Below are 11,867 nucleotides of genomic sequence, written 5' to 3' on the forward strand. Positions count from 1 at the left end.
TTAAGTTGAGGAGAGCTGGAGACACACGTCTGCTCGTGACCCGGAACCGGAAAACGGTGATAAAGGTGATAACGTTCACCTTTTCATCAAAATTGCTTCTGCTGGTTCTTGCTTTTGAGGATAAATTGGGTTAAGATGATCAACTTGTACAACCACTGGAAGACATCATAAAATTACTTCTTAGATAAATAATAATAATATATATTTTTTAAAAATCCTATTTGGAAAAATAGCAATAAAAATCTGTTCTGAGATAAAGGAGCTTGAGTTGGTACAATATATATATATATATATATATATATATATATATATATATATATATATATATATATCCCAAGTTTTAAAATGTTTCTTTATGGGCCTTTTTTGGTTAATTTACTTAATATTAACCCAAGAAAATTGTGATCACAGATATACATTGTATAATTAGTTTTTTTATGCCACCTTTAAGATTTTGAAGAGCAAAAACAAAGGCTGAAAATGGAAAAGAACCAGAGTTTGTTCCACCAACCCAACATCATGCTAAAAATGGGCGGATTGAGAAGGACTAAATATAGTAGATGTTTTGGTAAGCTCTAATCAGAAAGAGTGGTGGAGACCCCTCGCCTCCACCCCACCAAACTTTCATGAATACAAACTGCAGCAACAAACTGAAAAGGTTCTTGAAATGAGAAAAAAAAAATAGTTTGGGCATAAAATCTTCTGCAAAGAAGAAAATTTCTCCCAGTTGAAACTTTTTTTTCAATAGATATTTACTAAAAATATGACTTTCTTGGAATTCTTTTAGCTTTTGTGAATGTATTTTTTGTACACGTATAACTAAATCGCAAGATAAATCTGAATGAGACGTGTTAATGTGATGTGATGTATGACAACATTACTCAGCATTTATGCACTCTGTGAATGTGCACTAAACCCAGCTGATTAAACAATAGAAAAAAGGTAAAGTATTAATTCATATGTGAGTCACGCACAAGCCTTTTTCTAAAACGCTGTTGAATTATTACTGTATATGTTGTGAAACACAACGGCCTCTTCCAGCAGAGCAAAACTGCCAGGAAGTGTTTACAAAAGATACAAGCAGCGTAATGAGTCATTCCAAAACATACGGAAAGGTTGCTGAAAGGATTTATGCTTTTTGAACTTGTATTTTACATCGTTTTCTCTCGGAGAAGAGCTGATGGACATGATAATAAACAAAGCAGAAAAAAAACATACAATGTTTTGAGTTTACTTGTATTATTTTGCTATTTTTTTTTATATTTGTAAAGGAAAAAGATGTAAAAAACATGAAATCATGATGCAGGTTAACGCTTTTGCACACCAAATATTTAGTATATATATATATATATATATATATATATATATATATATCCCCTGACTATGTGTAGCTTGTTCACTTTGATTTGTAGTTTTAGCTTCATATACTGACAAAGCTTGTTTTTTCTAAGTTACTTAAGTACTTAAATCATGATAATGCACTAAAATATACAACCTTATTTTTTATTTCTTCAAATTACTTGTATCTGCACATCCCCTCCTCAACACGCACATTCATTTCCACTGCACCTGAGTAAGCAACACTGCAGCATCAGTTTTTCTAAAAACCTGCCAAAAGAGATAATTTTTACTTATGACATCAAATCTCTATGAGATGCAGGAATGTTTTTTTTTTTTTTCCTGAAAAATTTTCCACATTTTCCCAAAAGGACTTTGTCATAAAAATACACTTTGCTGGGATTTATTGCACAAACATGGTAGTTTGTCTTAGTCACTGTCTGATTTGCTTAAACTAAAATAATTTCATGTTAATAGCAGCACACATACAGTAAATTAAATGAACCAGTGAGCTGACACTAAATTAAAGTATCTCCTTCAGGGGATGCACGCTACTTTTACGCATGAAAACTAATATATTATTTCTGTGGTTCACATTGACTATAGATGAGAACCGGAATAAGTGACCCCTCCCCGCTTGTGGTCCAAATAGAAAGAACCTGCTAGTTCCAAGAAGCCAAAATCTCATAGACTTCTATTGAGAAAAAGACATTCTTATTACCACCTGTTTATGAATTTATTAGTGTACTGCCTGTTTTAGCATGTTCTTGATAACCTGTCAACTTCCTTTGACAGACATTGACCTTTTTGACACCATTATAATTAGTGTGGAAGTATGTCCGCTACTCCTTTTTGGGCTGTTTTCCACCACTTCATGGTCGTTTAAACGATTAGCTAATGTTACCTGGCAGCAAACAAAATGTGTCTGGAGATCGCTATTTTGTTATCTATTTTATTCCATTTTCAACAATTATAGTAACAACATAATTTATCCGTTATGGGATAAATAACATAATGAAAAGTTCTATTATTTTTTTGTTTAATAAATGGACATCAGTATGCATGCACAATTTGAACAATAGCCTATATGTTTTGTGACATATGAAACAGACGTGTTAATGTAAATTTAATGCATTTAATTTTTTTTCTAATTCGTGCACGATTTTGTTTTTAAGCAAACATTTTTATTGACAGTCATCTTACCCCATAATAATGCAGGACATTAACAATCACTTTCCCTTTTGCTAAATTTACATACAAACATACAAAGACCAAACTTTTTTTCCCCTTGAATTATTGTAAAAAATCACAACAAAAGAATGAAAAATAAACACTGCATTTACGATGCATTGTGGAGCAAAATTGTAACATGTATATTCATGCTTCTTCTTTAGCAAATCCCCATTGTTGCTAATGGCGACAAACACATTCAGGACCCCGTCCTTCGATAATCAAGGACAAATCTGATCTATCTGTCCTGTTCTGTTTCACAATGTCTTGTTTGCGCTCACAAAACATGAATCTCATACAGTAAACAATCAGCTGTGTCACATGCTGGTGAATAGTAATTGCCAGTTATGCCAATCAAAATTCAATTGTCCAAGCCCAAATCTGTTATTATTGAATTTATATCTAATGTTCTCACCCGGGCTTGGAGACACATTATGAGATTACATTATTCTCTCCCACCACTCTCCCAGCCCCTTGTGTGAAGCTGAAAATGACAATTACATAATTAAGAAGGTTTCATTAATTAGATGAAAGAAACAGCTGATTCTCAGTTAAGAGTCTTAGTTATGCCACAGATGATCCAGTCTGATAGAGGAGTGTTTTATGGAAGGTATTTGAACTGGAGCGGTGAAGATGTGCTCATGTGGGATTTTCTCCCATGTTTTGAATACACGTTTCTATATATATATAACCATTTGATAACAAAAAAAATCAGCAACAATTGCTGTTGTTTTTTTTAATCTGCTGACATTGCAATCATATATTATTTTAATCACTAAACAAATACTTAATTATCTTTCGGAAGATTTTTGGTTAATAATTAGTTGTCAAAAAGATTGTTGGTGTTGTAGCACAGTAATAGCTATTTTTTTTTTTTTTGAGTGAAACAAGATGGTGAACTGCACGGTGGTTAGTGGTGGGAGGGCCCTGATTCAAATCAATGCTGGGCCTTTTCTGTGAGGAGATAACATGTTTTCTCAGGGTGCTCTTTCGTCCCCCCACAGTCCAAAAACATGCTTCACAAGTTAATGGGAGATTGTATATTGTTAGGTGTGACTGTGAATGATCGTGTGGCCTTCCGACAAACAGGTGATCTGTCCAGGATGTACCCAAGCACAGCTGGGATGGAAAAAAAAAAAAGATGGCTAAAACATTTTTTAAAGGAGCCATACCATGATTTTCTTAAGCCTTTCAGAGTGAACTATATCCATTTATCTGATCATATAGTAGCTTTTGAAGAGTTAAAAAACAAAATTTTTATGAAATGTTTGTTATTTTTCGTGAGTTTTTTCCTACCCAGAAGTAAAACGATTCGATTTCTGAGGCTCCACCTGTTGGTGCCGCCCATTCCATGACATCATCCTATAAAGCAGCGTGTCTGTATTTTTCACATAAAAATAATCCAAACTTCTTCAAAGATGGATGCACATACCATGTATCTGCCTTTAGTAGGCCCGGCCATCGCTAGACTGGAATTTATTGAAGACAGGACACAATTGGAAGAAATACGGTATTCTGCATCTAAAATGAAAGTTTTTCCTGATCACCACTAGCTCTGTGGAGTGTTGGTGTCAGACCGGGGATGATACTAGCAGAGCAGACTCTTCCTGGAGGAGATGTCTCACGATGTTACGTCAGATTGTGAGGACCCGCTCGTTTTCATGGGTAAGGGAGGGGCTGCTGTTGAGAGCGCAGGTTTTTAGAGGATAATTCAGATCAAAATTCCCTTTTTGGGGTTCTTTATAGTGAGGAATGAACTGTATAATATACTTAAAAGCTCAAAAAGTTGGTTTTTCATAGTATGGTCCCTTTAAAGTTAACGAGAATAAATTAATTTAGTTTATTTTTAAGCGCTATGTCATGCTGTTAAAAATAGTTTTAATGCTGTAAGGCAGCTGAACTTCATCCAATCATCTTGCTGGGGTACTCAGTCTTTTAAAATGTGATTGTGGGATCAAGGGCCAATGAGTGTCAGTCTTAAAAGTTTGGACATTGAGCTGAGGCAATCATTTTTTAACCGCAGCTTTGGATTAAATGGTTCATTAAAATGGATCATTTAAATGCATGGGAGAAAAAGAATCCATCCGAACAGCTTTGTGAGGTGAAGAAGCTACGAGAGAAACTGTCTGATGCAGATGGTGGACTGATGGGCTGTTAGAGAGCAAAGGTGCAAAAACGGATTCACTGATTGAACTAACAAAGGTAATTAAATTCATTTTAGATGTTTTGAGTCAAGCCTCGTTTTGGTTTGATCTGCATAACAGCACAAACGGACTCCTTGATCTTTGTGCAATCTTCGGTTCACTTTAAACCAACCATCTATTAAATGGGTGACACTAAAACAGCAAAATCAAATTGACAGATTATCACTTTTCCTTCCCTGGACTGCAAAAAAGAACTGGTGAAATCAGTAAGCAAAGCCTTCGGATGAGGGAGTACATGGAACACTTTCTGTCTTCTATTTCACGGCTGGAGAGAAAGAGAGCGGGTAGCTAATGAATAGTATGATTGATTGCCACTTTGTTAAAGGCAGTAATTATGAAGGAGGCTGAGAAACTGTTGCCATGGAAGATATAATGACCTGAATAACAGCAAAAGGGAAGAAGTGAATCAGTCACAAGATTTAAACAATCAATGCAGGAGCATGTTTCAGTTGTTTTTAGAAACCTTTAAATCTATTTGCGTACAGTTTTGATTGGATGTCAATTTACTCTGGTTTGTGTTGGCCCGACTCCTGCTGTGTTTTGGGTTGAAATGTTGTTACTTGAGAGCTGTTTTTGTTTTAAACACTGAAATCTCACTGCTTTCTTTATTGTGATTTTATTTGTTTTTTGACTTTATAATTGTAATTGTTTTGTTGAGTTTTTATTTGATTTCCTTGTTTGCTTCAATGTAAAAAAAAAAAAAAAAAAACACTTTAAAAGGCCTCTGTATAAACCCTGAACACGTGATTTTGACGGTTCAGTCTGAATTCATTTCCTATATACAGCTTTTCCATACATTTACAGCATGGATGCCCAAGGTGGGTACCCCGGAAGTTATCTTTTCACCGCCAACTCGTGGCTGTGGAACCCGTGGAGTGTTTAATATAAACCCCTTACCCATCTCCCATTGATTCTCTATGGTGTTCCAAAACATTCCGATAGTAATATACTTTCAGCCATTGGGTGGCGCTGTTAGCACTTTCTTTGGCTGGGTGAAACCCACGAGTGTTTTGTGTTAGAAATTCCCAAGAGCCTTCACGGTCACTTCCGATGCTTTTAGCGGCCTTTTTTAGGTAGCCACGATGGCAAACCAACAGTAGTGGCAAACGGATAAAGTCAAAATTTCAGCTCTATGTCTCTCATTAGGATCCCAGTTTGTTCACATTGGATACTTCTGCGTCCAGTATGTGTGAACCAGACGTTGGCTACTTGTCCCTTTTGGGGTCAGGGGGGTGCCGGATTCTAATCTGGCTATAGATGGGCGAAGGCAGAGTACAGCCTGGACAGGTCTCCAGTCTGTTGCACCAAGGGACAATTTAGAGCAGGGGTCCTCCAACTACGGCCCGTGGGCCGAATCTGGCCTGCCTCCACATTTGGCCTGGTCCTCCAAGTACTTTCAGAGACGTATTTTTTTATTTATTTTTTTTTTACTCTGCCTGATCAAGACCCACATAGAAGATGACTTTTTATTTTAAAATTCTGCAGTCTGAACTGTGACAGGACTATTTATTGGTCTAATTTTTAAAATGCTTTAGTATAATTTTTTCAAATTTGGCAACGTGTGGCTTTCTGGAAAACCACAAATGTTTTCCAACATCAGGGAAAGCCTCACATCAGAGAAGAAAACAGTTATGTGTCCCTCACAAGAAAAAGTTTTTGTCACAGAAAGGCCCCCCATTGGTGGTTCTGTTTCAAGTCCCCCAGGCGGGACTTGAACAGGACACCTTCTTGCAGTGCGGCACTAACCGCTGCTCCACCATGCAGCCAAAAGTCTGCAAAAACACAAAATCCTTACTTACATTAAATGTAAAGTTCTGTTCTTTAGATAGAGCACACCCACATGAAGAAACGTGTTTCTCCTCTGTGCCACAAGTGCGACAAGTCACCCTACTGCAAAACAGTATGTATCTGTATATTTTATATCCCTAATATTTAAACAATTTTTGCATCTTTAACAAAAAAAATGCATTGTATGGCTTCATATCATTTATACCATTCATACCACTGCCAAAAAAAGACGAGAAACAATATTTTTTATGTGATTTTACCTTGTCATGAACAGATTAATGGGATATTAACACTTTTATTGCTGTAATTAATAAAGCCTCTTGTTAACAATGGTCAGTTTAATGATTAGAGATTGTAAAAAATGTAGTCTTTGTTCCACACACCAGTAAATACAGTCATACAGAGAAAGGCACAGTACTGCTCCATTATACAGATGGTTGGTCAAATGTAACAATCGGCCTCATTTGTCCCCTGACATTGTTTAGAAGCAGAGCCCGGCACCACATAGATCTTATCGTACACTCCACTTGCGTAAAACTATTGAACTGATTTTACCTCAGGGGCCCTCCTCCTCCTCCTCCTCCTCCTCCTCGATCTGCACACAACTCCTCAAGAGAACAACCCGCAACCTTAAATGATGAAGGGCCTCTCGTAAAAAGGGATGTAGAAGCTAAATAATAAAGAGAGTTTAACAAATGCCTCCAGGCCATTTCCGAGATGAACATTACTTTATTAAACAGACAGATGTCTGCTGAGACAAAAAAAAAAAAAAGAATTACAAGTATGTTAATGTGACCATTTATGGTTTGGCAAAACATGATCAAGTCTAGTTTGAAGGAATTTGTTTTCCACTATTTATGAAAATACTTTTTTTTCTTATTCACATTTCTTTCATTTGTGTGTATTTTTCAAAAAATGCTATGTGACCTTCTACACTGTATTTTACACAGATTTCTGGGAAGTTGTGTTAAAAGATAACACAAACTTTTTAAAAAATCCCTTAATATAAGAAGCTTTTTCATCTGAACAGAAGCAAAATTGTCATGTCCAATTTAAGCGTATTTGCATCTGTATGGTAAGCTTGGCAGAGTCTTCGTACAGCTTGGCTGGATGCAATGAATGCATTTCCCAGAAAGTGAATGAAATGTGAAAATCCCCAGAGCAAATGCTATTGAAGTACAAACACATGCTGGAACAACTAGGAAAAGACATTTAAAAACATGTTTTGTTTTGCATTTTTCAAGGTTATGCTCAACTTTAAATCACCTTCTTTGGGTAGACCACAATTTGAGTACAAGCAACAAAAGAAACAAATAAGTGAATATCTCATTGCTCCATGTCTTAATATTGTAGTAATTATGTTTATTATTTAAAAATTACAGAAGGCAATGAAAAATAAATACATGTAATACTTACAACTGGAAATACAACTATGGTTTTACCATATCAGTAGTGAGTAACACAGTTTGCTATGTTTTCATTCATTTTACAGAAATTCATCCTGCTACAAAATAAACTATAAAAACCTACAAAAAATTAATTACTGCATGTGTGAGTGTGGGGCACAGATTACGTTCAACAACCTGCTATTCATCTTGTTTTGTGAATAGTGGAGGTAACAGCTCAAGATTGGCTCTTCATATCAGTTTTGGAGGCTCCAGAAGTGCTGCTTTCTTCCCCCGAGGTCGAGAATTCAACCCTGTGAAGACACCACACTCAAACCCTGCAATGGAAACATTGCAGGGTTTGAGTGACATTTTAATGTCCCTTTTGAAGAAAAAAAAAGTAAAGGTCAAAATTTTTCAGTAACAGACACAGGATGTCACCATTTTTTATTCTGTATTTTACAATAAATGATTCATAATTTACAGAATGGAAACAAAAAGGAAAGAACTCGACTCACTCTCATTAGTTACTGTATTTTCTGCTCTATTCGTGGAGCCAGTTAATAAAATATTTGTGCATATTGTGGCACAAGCATCCATCTTGGTACAGATGTACCTTAGAATCCTCTCTTTCACAAATGCATGTTAGCCACGAGAAAATCCTATAGTTTAATATACATATAATAGTATTCTGTGGGTACCCATCCAGTTTAAGAACTGCCTTTTGTGCATGAACCGCCCATATTGTTGAGACTGGAGCAAATAGACTAAAAACTTTAGTAACAAATATGACTGCCGTCTTTACGAATGGCCACCATTTTGGATTTTTCTCCTACCTAATGTGCTTTTCTGAAACAGAGGGCCCTAAGATAGATCATGCCAGATTTGGTTCTTGTATCATAATATGCTCGATTTGTCTGAAATGTGAAACCATCTGCCTCTGCACTAAAGGCGCACCGGATTATAAGGCGCACCATCAACGAATGGTCCATTTTTTAACTCTGCCTTGAACTATTAAGACAAAATAGCCAGAGATAAATGTGTCTGTAAGTCAGACTTTAATAAATGTGTTCACAAAAACTTAAATTTACTTGTAATGCTAGCTTCACACTGGCCCTGGCAACACACCTTTAAAGGACCGCTTCCAATTGAAAGTCTATGTAAATGTGCGTTTATGTGTCTTTCGGGATTCCGCATTCAAAATTCTCACATTCATGCATCACTACAATACTGTAGTTGTTAAGTCTGTTTTTGAGCTTTATATACAAAACGTTCAACCAATAAATGCGTTGAAAGCTAAATGACACCAAGTCTTTCGTATATCAAGCAGAGCTTTGTAAGAAAAAGCCTGAAGCAAGATCCATGAAATTTGCACGGCTTTGACATCTTGCACCAGGTCTCTTTCAACTGTAAGTACATGCGCTAGTAGCTACCAGGTATTGACCATTTAGCACTTCCTTCAATGTGTTTCACATACCTGTTGTGTTCTTAGCATTAGCATTAGTATATTAGCCATGTTAGCATATTTACAATAAGTCATCTTATCTGTGGTAACATAGAATATTAAAAAAAACACCATCTGACAACTCTACATATTAGCTGCATTAGCATATTCACAATAATACTCAACCTTGTTTGCTTCTTGTACAAAACTGACTGATACCACTATAGCAAATGTTCCAGCAACTAAACTAACATAAAAAAACACAATCTGACACCGCTACATGTTAGCTGCGTTAGCATATTCACAATAACACTCAGCCTTGTTTGACTTATCCAAAAAAAAAAAAACGACTGACATTATGACACCGAGTTGCATAGCTCTCAAAATCACCTTGACATCAGTAAACACAATCAGAATTGATCCGTAAATGAGGCGCTCTGGATTATAAGGAGGACTATCATTCTTTGAAATAAAATTCAGGCTTTTAAGTGCACCTTATAGTGCGGAAAATACATATTCAAAACCAATTTTACATTTTGATGTTTTGAATTACACGAGCGGGAAAGTAATCTCATTCACTCATGTGATTGGAAGCATTTGTATGAGTTTCCACATCCATCCTCTCAAGCTGATTAGAAAATGTAATTTACATTTCCATCAAGGTATAGTCTAATAATAACAAAAAAAAATCAGTATTTATTTAAAAAATGTTCAATATGATGCAGAGGGTTAGGAGTCCCACTAAACAATAACATAAAAGTGAAGAAGATGGGATTGACATTGTCTTAAAAATTGATTCTTAATGATTAAAGAGAAAAAAGAAATGTTTAACATCTCAAATCAGAATTGGAGAACTCATTATCTGTGGTTCCTGATGGGTTTGCAGCCTCACTCAACGGGCTCACATGTCAAGAAGGGACTCATGTGAAAGAGGAAGCTCCAGTATTATACATCTCTGACATGCTAACCTTCGACAGCTCACCACCCACAGCCTAAAGCCCAAAGTCAGTGATTCAGTCTTTGCTCTTTCATCAGTCACCATGTCCACAAGCAACGTCGAAGACGCAGCCCCCAATGTCACAGGAAATATTGTGTGAAGGGATGAGAGAGGACAGGAACGGCATTGTCATTTCACTGATAAAAAAAGAAAAGAAGAAAGAAGGGAGAGTTAAACGAAACAAATAATTCCTTCCAATGTAAGCACTGCTTAAGATACATAAGAAGAGAAAAGGAGATTTGAAAAAAAAGGGTGACATGGGAAAAAAAATACTTCACTCAAGGTTGGGAACAAAAGACGGAACTTTGTCCTCAAAGTCATTAATTGCCCATGTGGAAGACCTCTGCATTCAATTACACATCTTCCTCTTCTTCCTCTACTGCATGCCTTGATTCCACCCCTACTTCCCTGATTACAGTTAGCCAAAGGTTTAGCTGGAATCTAAAGCTATTACAGCTGTGCAGGCTCCACGAGTAGCCAGACTAAGGAGAAGTGACAACTCTATCTCGGGGGAAGGTTGACAATAGAGGACATAAGGAGTTAGGAAGAGCAACAGAAAAGAGGGAGCGAATCAAGAGAGGAAGAAAGCTAATGGAAAATAAAGGAAAAGAGAGTTAAGACAACAGGAAATTTAATAAGCAGAAAGGCCGAAAAAAGATTTACAGAGCGTGAAAATTTACTTTAAATTGGTTTTCCATTGATTATTTAAAGAACCATTCCAATGAAAATTGTGTTAGCTTGTTTTTTTTTTTTTTTTAACATGTTCTTGTGGTATTTTTCTCATGATGAAGGACATATACACAGACAATTGAGCTTACGATTACATTTCTGAGTATTTCTTTATCCTAAAAACATTGTTTCAACTGAGAAATATCTCCAATTTTGGTCAACATCAGACCTGAGTGATGTGTATGTGAGCTACTTTCAGCATACATTATTTTACAAACTCCCCGTCACAGAAGGGCTTTCTACGCTGGTGTATGCCAAGGTACGTTCCCCCTGCCAGAATTTATTTCCCCGCTCTCTGGCATCATTGATTTGTTTCGTAACGCTTATATTTTGTCCCAAAAAGCGTTAAAAGAAGGTGGATTATTACAATATACTTTATTCTGGGGCTTTTGGGAGTTTATCGTCACATTTGCATATTTTTTCACATATTCTACATAAAACAACAACAGCTTTTTGTGTTAAAAATGATCTTTGTTTGGCTAACGTAGGATAAGAAAAGCGATTCATGAAAGTGACTTAATTATGGAAGCATTCAACAACAGACAATTAATAATAGCTCTAAAGCAAATTTTTTGGGGGCACAGATTCTGGCTACGACCTGACAGAATTTGTGCCCCCTCTTGTTGTTTTACATAGATTATGAGGGGAAAAAAATAAATAACCATCAATTATGATGGGCCGCACTTTGAGAACCCCTGTCTTAGTCTAACAATGCTTTTAACTAAGTTTATTATGATTTAAGCCCTACTTAA

The sequence above is a fragment of the Oryzias melastigma genome, linkage group LG5 (genome assembly GCF_002922805.2).
Source record: "Oryzias melastigma strain HK-1 linkage group LG5, ASM292280v2, whole genome shotgun sequence".
Lineage (NCBI taxonomy): Eukaryota > Metazoa > Chordata > Actinopteri > Beloniformes > Adrianichthyidae > Oryzias > Oryzias melastigma.